The following is an 11826-nucleotide window of genomic DNA, read 5'->3' as shown; positions in this document are numbered from 1 at the left end:
TCTAATGTGCTTGTTTCCCTGAACAAGAAAGGTGACTTCCTAGTAATATCCCATGATTGCTAAGTGACAATTTAGGTAGCCGAATACATCTTTTACTTATGCTTTACTTTAAAAGTTCAAAGAGAGGTGTGGTCAGATTTATCAATGTGATTTCCTCTCTAAGATTCTGTCTTCCAGGGGAGATTCCTTTCTCCTGTGATTTTCTGCCTAGGGGAACCTCAAGATATCTATGGTACAAAAACCAGACATCTGTTTTAGCAAATAGCTAGATATCACAGTGAGGAGTATGTAAATCATCTTGATTATTTTACCATTCATCAGGGCAGAGATGGAAACATTGTGAGTTGGGAACATTGTTTTATTTTTACCAGTATCCTTGCCTTTTAGAAGGTATCTCTTAGGAGTACTTAAAGTAAAATGGATTGCTTCTAAAATTGTGAGATGAGCTACAGGGCAACTTTTCTACTTAATTAGCTTTTTTCATTTTGTATTTTCTGTTGAGAAAAGCTGAGTGGGACCTAAGCTATCCATTCATTGAAGCATGCAGGTTGCTTAGAATCCTTTTAGAAGTTAGCTAAGAACACTGTCTCTAGCCATTCCAAAAAAGTATAGCTAGATAATTTGTAAATTCGTTTTCATGTTAATTATGATCAATTTCTTGTGTTCCTTTCTGTACTATGGGTATTTACCAAGCTCAATCATAGTTTATACCTCCAATGAAAAGATTAACAATTAAATTTTCTATGTACAAGTGAGGGTAAAAACCTCATTTTCTTCCTTACTCCACCCCCAGTGCACCCAGGCTTCAAAATCCAAACTCATCTATTCATTCTCCACTTCCAATCTAATATTAAATCATATTGATTATGTCTCAACAATATTTTTCTATTTGTTCCTTATTTTCTATTACCGTTGTCATTATCTTAGCTCAGGCTGTCTTATTTCATTAATTAAGCATTTCTTTATTATGCATTAAGTTATTAATTCAACAAACATTTATTATTCACCTAGTAGGTACTAGGTATTAGCAGCTGGGAATACCTGCAGTAATCAAGATGAAACCTTATGTTGGGTATAGTCTTCTCACCCAAGTCACTGAAAAGCCTTTAAATAGGTCCTTTATGTATTTTCTGTCTCTAGCCATTCCAAAAAAGTATAGCTAGATAATTTGTAAATTCAATGTCATGTTAATTATGATCAATTTCTTGTGTTCCTTTCTGTATAGGTCCTTTATGTATTTTCTGTCTCTAGCCATTCCAAAAGTATAGCTAGATAATTAAATACCATACATTAAAAACACTATTGCAAAATTAATGTTATTTAATGCTTCATTATAGCTTGAGATAACCTAACAGTGTGGTCATAGTCTTCTTTCTAAGGTTATCTCACATTATTTTCTTAATTTTCCTACATTTTAAATAAATGCATCTGCTAGGTATACATCACCATGATCCCCGGCCTTTCCTTCAGTAGTTATGTTGTTTTTCTTCTTCTTCTTCTTCTTTTTTATTTCAATAAGTTTTGGGGAACAGGTGTTTGGTTACACAGATAAGTTCTGTAGTGGTAGTTTCTGAGATTTTGGTATACCCATCACCTGGGCAGTGTACACTTTAGGTAAGGTTAAATCCTCCTTGGGTGATCTGGATTTTCAAGTTCCCCAGTGAGGATGTGTGTTCGGAGGTGGGCTTTCGCCCCTCACAATTCAGGCACTCACCGTTTTTCAGCTATCTCATGGCTTTTGCAGTGAGATAACTGAAAAAGGTCTGTGTATTCTTTTCATTTTTCTGGTATGCTCCTGCAGTAATTGGAGCAAAAGTTCACGACGTGAGTCTCCACATGCTGTTCTGTCTGTCCAAGTGGGAGCTGCTAGTCAGTCCTACCTCCCATGCCCATTTTTTTTCTCTCTGGGTCTGGTACTTTCTCTCCAGCAACAGAGTTGACCCAAATTCAGTCACTCAAGCTTTGCTTTTGCTGAGCAGTTTCTATTGGTTTGTTTGCTTTAACCATAGTCACATCTTACCTGCACTATCATTCATTTACTATTACTCATTTAAGTCAGCTCTTTCTTTCTAAAATAAATTTATTTGAAAAGGAAACTTTATGTCATGACTTTAAAAAGTAAACCAGCCTCACTTGCTATATAGAAAAGATAATCGTAAAAATAAATGCAAACTGTTCTTCAGTTATTGTTGGATACTATTTCCTGCAAAGGGCTTGAAGCCTTTCTGGAAAAGGGAGATTGGCACGTATTAGGGGGTGCTGACGACATGTGTGCATCAAACTGGACTTTTCTCTTTGGATGAAAAGAGAAGGCCTGAACCCAGTTAGAAAAGAACAACTTTCTTCTCTGAGTCAGTGTTGTCTAATACTTTATCCACGAGTCACCTAAAATCATCTGTGTATGTCAGTGCCGTGTGCCCCACATGCTTGGAAACTCGGCCGTATCTCATTTTGTCTTCACAGCTGCTTGATGAACCCGTAGGGAGGGTCTGAATACCTCTTATTTTAGACATGAGAAACCCAAGGCCTCTCGGACACTCGCCCAACAGCGTGGTAGTAGCCAGGGTTTGAATTGGGAAAGTCACTCTCCAAAATATGTGATCTTTTCATTGTCTACTACGTCCTGTTTCCCCTAGAAGTCCAGTTTTTGGGACTTGCACACGGAAGAGCTGCATTCAAGAACTTCCTCTCAGGTCTGTTGGCCCTAAGTTCATCCAATGTTTCTTTTTGCACTAGTTCTTTCTCTCCTGCATAGCCACATGCTGTAACCTGAATGGTGTCCACTCCCCCACCACCTTGGCTCATTCATCTGTTAAAGCTCTAGCCCCAGTGTGACCATGTTTGGAGACAAGGCTTCTGGGGGGTAATTAAGGTTAAATGAGGTCATAAGGATGTCCTCCTAATCCCATAGCATTGGTGGCCTTGTAAGAAGAAGAACTCTCTCTCTCTCTCTCTCAGCCATGTAAGGACATAGCAAGAAGTCTGCTGTCTTCATGCCAGGAAAAGATCCCTCACCAGAACCTGACCATGCTGGCATCCTGATCTTGGATTTCCAGCTTCCAGAGCTGTAAGAATATACATTTCTGTTGTTAGGCAATCTGGTCTGTGGTATTTTATTATGGCAGTCCAAGCTGACTAACATACCAAATTTGGGGAGTTTTTAAGTCTACGTGAGCACTGACTTGCCCTCACTGGCACTCCATGACATTGGAGACAGCTTACAGAACTACACCTGGTCCCCAAACCTGCTGCGTCACTAACATAAGGCCTCAATTCTGTGTCTGTCATCTGGGGAAGGGAGATATTGCCTGTCCTCATTTACTTCTCAGGGTTCTTTGGGGCATCAAAATATGACCACGGGCATAAAACAGACGGTCAAAGCTAAAGGAAGCCCAGCTTTCATTTTATTCTGCTGTTTCCTCTTCCAGTCAAGTCCGTAAGTGCCAGGACTGCATTAAATAGTGGTAGGGACAGCACTCAAACACAGGGCATTTGACTTCCAATCCAATGCTCTCTCCAAGGCACCAAAAGAAAGGAAGAGCCACTGGAGAAAGCGACATGTGCCCACACACAGTGGCTCACGCCTGTAGTCCCAGCACTTTGGGAGGCCAAGGCGGGCAGATCATGAGGTCAGGAGTTAGAGCCCAGCCTGCCCAATATGGTGAAACCCTGTCTCTACTAAAACTACAAAAATTACCAGGGCGTGGTGGCAGGTGCCTGTAATCCCAGCTACTTGGGAGGCTGAAGTAGGAGAATTGCTTGAACCCAGGAGGCGGAGGTTGCAGTCAGCTGAGATCGCGCCACTGCGCTCCAGCCTTGGTGACAGAGTGAGACTCTGTCTCAAAAAAAAAGAAAAAAAAAGAGAAAGTGACATATGACTAGTTTGTTTGTGGTAGCTGAAGAAAGATCATCTATGTCCTAACTCACCCTCCATACATTAAATAACGCATGGTATATTTTCACATATCTAAGACATTTGACATCCTGTTTGGTGTCTTTCTCCCTGTCCTCTGTGCAGTATATCATTGATACCGCTTCGGTTAGTTCTGCTAAATCTCTTTCATTCCTTTTAAATAGCTACATAGTCTTTCATCAGAATTATTATAAACCATGTCATGCTTTATTTATTCCATTTTATTTCATGGTAGACATTCAAGTTATTCCTGCATTTCACTAATATAAACTTTGCATTAATATAAACGTCTCTGTGAGGCACATTCTTGTACATACATCTTGGAATGCCCAGCCTCAAAATTAAACTTGTAGTAGAGAGATCCTTAAGTCAAAACAGATAGACATTAGACATTTCCATGGTCATTATTGAATCGCTCTTAAGATCATTTTGCCTTGTTCTTCATCCGAGAATATATGAGACAAGGGCACCTATTCCCTCCTATCCTTGACAGTTCTAGGCTTTGCTGATGTGTCAGTGGAAAGGATATAATATCATCTTGGTCTATTTTCTTTGATCATTAGTGAGACTAGGCTTCTTTTCATGCGTCTATTATCTATTTGCATATCTTTGTTGGTGAAAATAGATTTGCCCATTTTCTACTGGGAAAGTCTTTGTCTTACTAATTTGCTAGAGATCTTCCTACAATACAGTTATTAAATTTTTGACATGTATGCGGTAACATTTCTCTCCCTTTGTGTTTACTTCCCTACTCTGTTGATGGAGGCTTTGCCGTACAGAAACAACTCATTTGTATGTAGTTGACTTTGTGAATTATTCTTTCATAGTTCCTGCCCCAGTTGTAAGCAAAGAAGGGGCTTCCATCTCAGCTAGCTTCTAGGAACTCAGATTGCCCCTGAAGGCAGGAGGGGTGAGGCACCAGCCTTTCAATGTCATCAGTGTGACTCTCAGTTTTGTTACCCACCTGCTTGCAACTTTTGCAATGCTCCCTGATGCCTTGGGAAGAAGAAATGAGCTTCTCTCTGGGATTTAAGGCTACTTGGCTTCCTGCACTTACTTAACTCCTGCCATCTTGAATCACTTGCATTTCTCTCTCATCTCCAGGCATTTGTGCATACTCTACCTCTGCCTGCATTATTCAGCCCCTCACAGACCTCTCTCAGGTGTCACTCCAAGGAGCCTTCCTTGCCCCCTCACCTGTGACAGGTGCCTCCTTTGTGCTGACCCATCAGAGCGCATGCCACAGGGAGCCATGCTAAGATGTTTACCTTTCTGTTTATCTAACAGACTATCAGCTCCTGGAGAATGGGACCATTTTTGTCTCACCAGTATACAGTGTCTCTAACTCCTAACACAGCGCTGGGTACATCATAGACTTCTGATGAACAAATGAATACTTGAATGAGTTTTCAACCCACCTATTATCAACGTCCTCCAGCCAAGGGCTACTAGGGACACCCCTGTTGTTAAACAAGTTGGGTTGGTCCCTCACTGCAGTGATGGGGAACATGTAACATAAAGAACAGTGAGCATTTCAGTATAAGGGTATCAGAGAGGACTTTAAAAATGTGGGCTTATGTTAGGTGTTTGGAGGAAAGCTTAAGGAAGAAGGGCTTTGCTTGGATTGAATGCTGTTGGGAAGTGAAGAAAATTCTAGAATTGGGCACCACAATAAATCATATTTGGAAGGAGGGAAGCATGGAGTGAGGCTAAATCTGGAACAGGCAAAAAAGCAGCAGCCCCTCATATTAGCTAGGACTGGGGCCATGTGGTCATATTGCAGCTTGAGGAATGCTTATGTTTTCATCTGTGTTCACATATGATTGTGGAGTGGTCTTGATTTTGTCTTGATCCATGTTGATGTTCTGAGAAATTGTTCGTGTCCAACAGACCAAAGGCCTAGCTGTGAGGGCCCAGCTGGCCCCTGGATTTCTCCCCAGCTGTTCACCGGGTCACCCATTCAGTCCCCATCAGCACCTCTACCTTCCCCCACTGCCATTCCCTGCCATCACCTCCACCCACCTTCTGCTCCTGCCCACATTCAAACCTGCTCCCCGAGGGGGTCTGTTGAACACTCTCCATGGGCAGTGTTGAAGTACAAAACCCCCAGGCCCCTTGGGAAGCTGGCACATTTGTACCTGATTGTATGTCTGGCATTAACAATGAGACTCTGGCCTAGGCCTCTTCACTTTGTGAGATTCAGTTTCCTCGCCTTTGAAGTCATGGCCTGAGTTCCAGATTCCAAGAAGCCATTTTGCTTCACTCCTGAGGGATTGAAAAACTGTGTCTTGCTCTCACCGTGGGTGTAAGTTCTTATTCCCTGTGAAAATGAATCGCTTCTGGCATATATGGACACATGGTGAGTGTGTGTGTGTGTGTGTGTGTGTGTGTGTGTGTGTGTGTGGTGTAGCATGACTTCCTGGCACTTCCAGACCCCACCATGTAGATTACCACTGCCCCTCCCCCTGTCCCGCCATGTTATCCACTCCTAGGACCACTTCTCTGTTTGGGAGTTTGGGAGCGTGAGCATGGGAGGAGGAAGAAGCCAAGTCTTTTGATTTCTGGGAAGGCACCATGTGCTTGTTACCAAATCATGGAGCTCTCAGGGAGGTCAGGTTAGGACAGGTGTGTTGGGTAGAGGGCAGGGAGAGACCTCATTACCCCTGTAAGCTGTAGTTCTCCCAGGTGTTGTGTGATTGAGCCTTCGTTTCTGAATATACTTTTAATTTTTTTTCCAAGAAGAATCTATAACAATGACCCAGTGAGAGATCAATGGCTTATTGATTTGCATCAAATTGATAATTAAGAGGCATTTCCTCTGGGCAAGCTGCTTGGCAGGCTTTTTCCACATATCCTAATTGATGCTCATCAAAATCCTGACATTGGCTATATTCTTTATCTCCATTTAATATATGATGAATTGGAAGCTCAGAGGGGTGATGTCACAGGCCCAAGGTCTCCAGCAGATAAAAAGCCAAATCAGGATTTGAACCTTGCTCTGTCTAGATCCAAAACCTGGGTTCTTATTTAGGGAGAGGGGAGTCTAGGGACAGAGAGTTTATACCAACGGTGTCCTGGAGCTTGCTCAAACTGGCTCAAAACAGCTGATTGTTAGCTTTTCAGGAGCTTTATGTTAAGCACAGCTGTTATTAAAAATTAAATAAACTTATAGTTAAATAAATTATATTATAAACAAAGGTAATAAATAAATATTTAATTTTTTTTCTTCCAAAGGCTGGCAGTTTGTTACAGTATGAATTTTTTGTCGTGGCTCTAAAAATAGGGCAATCCTTCTTCTCCTTCCCATTGCAACATAACTTTACCTAAACCAGCCAGGGCCTGGGATCAGGACAGTAATCAGTAGCTTTTTATTATTTTTGTCTTTGATCCTCTCTCTGAATCAGGGTTAAACCCAGTTATCATTGGACAAAGGGGCACTTGAGCATCACAAGAATAGCTGGGAGTAACTGGGGAGTGACCAAGGTTAGTCTTGAGAGTGCCACCCACCCCAGTGCCTTAGACAGAATTAGGAGTGCTAGACCAAAGTCTGCAGGGAAGGGGGCTGAAGTGCTAAGGTCTTAGGAATTTCTTCTGGGGATAAATAGGTGCAAAGATTAATGACTTGTACGAAATTGTATCCATCCAACCATACATCCATCCATACATCAATCCATCCATCCACCCACCCACTCATTCATCCATCCATCCATCCATCCACCCACTCATTCATCCATCCATCCATCCATCCATCCATCCATCCATCCATCCATCCATCCATTCATCCACCCACTCATTCATCCATCCATCCATCCATCTATCCATTCAACATTCTCCAAGCACATTCACTATACCAGGGACTGTGCCAAGTGCCAAGGGAGCCACTGACACCTGGTTCCTGCCCTCAGAACTCAGTCTACAGAAAGCCAGACAAGCAAAGAGAAAATGGCAACACATGGGTAAGTGTCCCATACTGTAAGAACACACATGATTGGACCTTTGCTAGCCAGGAATGGCTTCCTGGAGCAAGTAACTTCTTAGATGAGAATTGAAGGCAAGGGTAAGGAAGGAAGGCCTTGGGGAAGAAGAAAGGAGACCTGGCAGAGAGAACAGCCCCTGGAAAGGCCCAGAGATGAAGATGGCAGTAGCAGGAGGGTGTGACAAGTAGTATTTTAGGGAGAGGGGAGTCTGGGGACAGAAATTATGGGTGTTTATACCAATAGTGTCCTGGAGCCTGCTCAAACTGGCTCACAACAGCTGACTGTTAACTTTTCAGGAGTTTTATGTTAAGCACAGCTGTTATTAAAAATTAAATAAACTTATAGTTACAATTATATTATAAAGAAAGGTAATAAATAAATATTTAAAACTCATTGCTTCTTGATTATTTTACTACATTTGATTATTTTCCATGCTCTGGGTGTTATTTACACCAATTGTGTGTATATGGTGGAAATATGATTTAATGTTGTGCTACTGCACGTATCTTCCCAACTCTGTCTTCAGTTACAGTGCATGGGAAGCTTGAAATCAGTTGTGAAGGGAGTATTTACACCACGGAAATGGGCAGACATTACAAATCTGGGGGAGCCTTTTTTCTCCAGCAAACCCATTGTTAAACATTTATCAGCATATGACTGAGTTAATGTGCATATATAAAAATGCAGAAATCACAAGTGTAATCTCAATACATTTTCCTAAAGTGAACACATCTGTGTGACCAGCACTCAGATAAAACAATAGGTGATTACCAACCCCACCTCATGCCCTTTTCCAGCCAGTAGCCTCTTCTTCCCCCAGAGCTAATCACTATCCCCACTGCCTCCATGCCTCTTAGAAACTCTCAGGAAGGCTTCTCCCTGCCCCTCATTCTCATAGCCCCCCCTTCTGAATTTTGGTGCTAGAATCTGGGTATTTATTTTCTCATGATCTTGTTTTAAGTATTTTAAAATTACGCTAAGAATACAGCATGATTGGGGAAAAAAAATAAAACATGCTAATATGATTTGGCTGTGTCCCCACCCAAATCTCATCTTAAATTGTAGCTCCCACAACTCCCATGTGTTGTTAGAGGGACCTGGTGGGAGGTAATTGAATCATGGGAGTGGGTCTTTCCCATGCTGTTCTCATGATAGTGAATACGTCTCACCAGATCTGATGGTTTTTTAAAGGGGAGTTCCCCTGCACAAGCTCTCTCTTGCCTGCTGCCATGTAAGATATCCCTTGCTCTCCTGCCATGATGTTAGTCCTCCCCAGCCATGTGGAACTGTGAGTCAATTAAACCTCTTTCCTTTATAAATTACCCAGTCTCCAGCATGTCTTCATTAGCAGTGTGAAAACCGACTAATATACAGGAATATGCAGGACATCTCTTGAGGCCACTTCCTGCTTACATTGACTCCTCTGGGCAGGTAGAGGGGATCTGAATCCAATTGAGTCTGATGCTAAGCCTGAGGCCCTAGCCAGAGAGATGATGCCAGAGCACGGGCTTCGAGAGCCATGCACATTAGTGTGGACCCGAAGGATAAGAGGCCAGTGAGGGGCTCTGAGGAGGGCAGAGGCAGGCGTGACCAGCTCTGTCCCTTAGGAAGTTCACACTCTGTAGTGCGGAGGCAGAGGCTGGAGGCAGAGAGACCAGCCTGGAGGCTGTCACTGATCAGGAATGCAGAGATGATGGTGCCCCGAGCTGACACAACATCTTCCTGATAGCATTATCCCACATTTGATTGTTCCAAAATCTGTGGAAAAGGAATTGTCTCCTTGTGGGGATACTGTCTCCAAATTCCCAGTTCAGGGGTTTTCTCCTAGCATTTGGGTTAAGAGCACAGGCTCTGGAGCTGGGGATACCTGTGTTTGAGGTCTACCTCAGGTGATAGCTGCATAGTCTTGGAAAAGTTACTCAATGTCTCTGAATACTGGTTTACTTCCATACCAAATACAAATAATGATAGTGTCAGCTTTAGTAGCATTGAGATTGTTAAGCAATCTATAGGAAGTACATAGGCCTGGCAAGGTGGCTCACACCTGTAATACCAGCACTCTGGGAGGCTGAGGTGGGCAGATCACCTGAGGTCAGGAGTTTGAGACCAGCCTGGCCAAAATGGCGAAACCCCATCTCTACTAAAAATACACAAATTAGCCAGGCATGGTGGCACACCAGTTACTCGGGAGGCTGAGGCAGGAGAATCGCTTGAACCTGGGAGGCAGAGTTTGCAATGAGCCAAGATCATGCCACTGCAGTCCAGCCTGGGTGATGGAGCAAGACCCTGTCTCAAAAAAAAAAGAGAAGTACATAGTTCATCCTAAGCATGCAATAAACGTTAAATGCTGCTGTTACCTCATCTGCCTGAACCGAAAGAAAAGCAGGAGAGTTCCCCCCAAATAGTTATACCACTTTCATGACAGACCCTGCATTTTGGCCTTCTGCTTGGGATTCCAATGGCTTCTGCAAGGGAGGAGCATATGTCCAAGGGGTCATATGGGGGCCCACAAGTAAAAGGAAGCAAATGGTGCCTTCAGCATTGCAATATTTCCGCCCCACAAGAACCTCAAAGAAACACTGAATAGAGAGAGTCAGAGACAAAGGCCAATTTCGTTGTGTTTTCACAGCAGCTCCTAAGGAGAATATCAAAAGGCAGGTCAGCAGAGAAAGCAGCCCAGGTCTCTCTCCTTCGGGGCTGAAGGAAAGCAGGGGGCAGGCAGGAAGTCGGTGTATAGGGCAGGGGGCTGAGCTAAGCCTTCCACAGTGACAAAGCTTGGGCCTCCTGTGATGTGCTGGCCGACACAGCTTTCCTGATATGGATGCTATGTCCCTGTGCTCTCTCTAGTAAGCAGACTGATGGTTCTCTTGATGGCAGGCCTCACAGTGCCCATTTACAGGGGAGTGGGGGAGCCTGATATTTAAAGCATGTAGACTGTGGTCTGAGATCTTGAGAGGCTGCTTAAACCCTGGGTGTCCCAGTTTCTGCATAGGTCAAATGGACAAAATACTCCCCAGCACCCACAGCGTTGTGAAGATGACAGGAGATAAATGCATGCTCCAGTCCCAAGGGCCTGGTGCATGGCAGGGGGCTCATAAATGCTGGCTACTTCCCTGCAGCCCCTCCGCTCTCTCCTCAAACTCCCCTTCCTTTCCAGTCTTGTGCTTGATCTCTGCTGGACTCTCCAGGAACTCCGAGGAGAGCTTCTGCCACCTTTAAACTCCCATTAGCTTTTCAACAAGTCTGAACATTTGTTTTTCTGACTCTCACGTTTTATTTTATTTTATTTTTTTGGAGACAGAGTCTCACTCTGTTGCCCAGGCTGGAGTACAGTGGCACAATCTCAGCTCACTGCAACCTCTGCCTCCTGGGCTCAGGTGATCCTCCCACCTCAGCCTCCTGAGTAGCTGAGACTACAGGCACACGCCACCACACCTGGCTATTTTTTTAAATTTTTTGTAGAGATGGGGCTTCATTGTGTTGCCCAGGCTGGTCTCAAATTCCTGGACTCAAATGATCCTCCTGCCTCGGCCTCCCAAAGTGCTGGGATTACAGGTGTGAGCCACCACGCCCAGCCTGGACTCTCACGTTTTAGATAAGTTGTTGTTCTCACATTGATTCCCCTTTCTTTCAACGGTGGCTGCCTAAGAGCCATGTCTGTGCTAAGGGAACTCATTCCTCAGCCATAGCAGAAAGACCTCAGCTTGGGTCAGGGGTCCCTCAGGATCAGTCATCTGTGCTGGCGGGGGGATCATGGGACAACATGGCAGGTCTCTTGCACCCCTGTCATTGGAAGCAGTGGTATGTAGCTGCAGTGGCCTGGGATGACAATATGTCCACTGTACACAGAGATAAACACAATGACCAAAAACCACACCTAATATTTTATTAGCCACCAGACAATGACTGCTAGTATTTTATGTATAGTATTTCCCA

This window comes from Pan paniscus, chromosome 4 (genome assembly GCF_029289425.2).
Source record: "Pan paniscus chromosome 4, NHGRI_mPanPan1-v2.0_pri, whole genome shotgun sequence".
In the NCBI taxonomy this organism is placed as follows: Eukaryota; Metazoa; Chordata; class Mammalia; order Primates; family Hominidae; genus Pan; species Pan paniscus.
Note: the sequence above shows the minus strand (reverse complement) of the source record.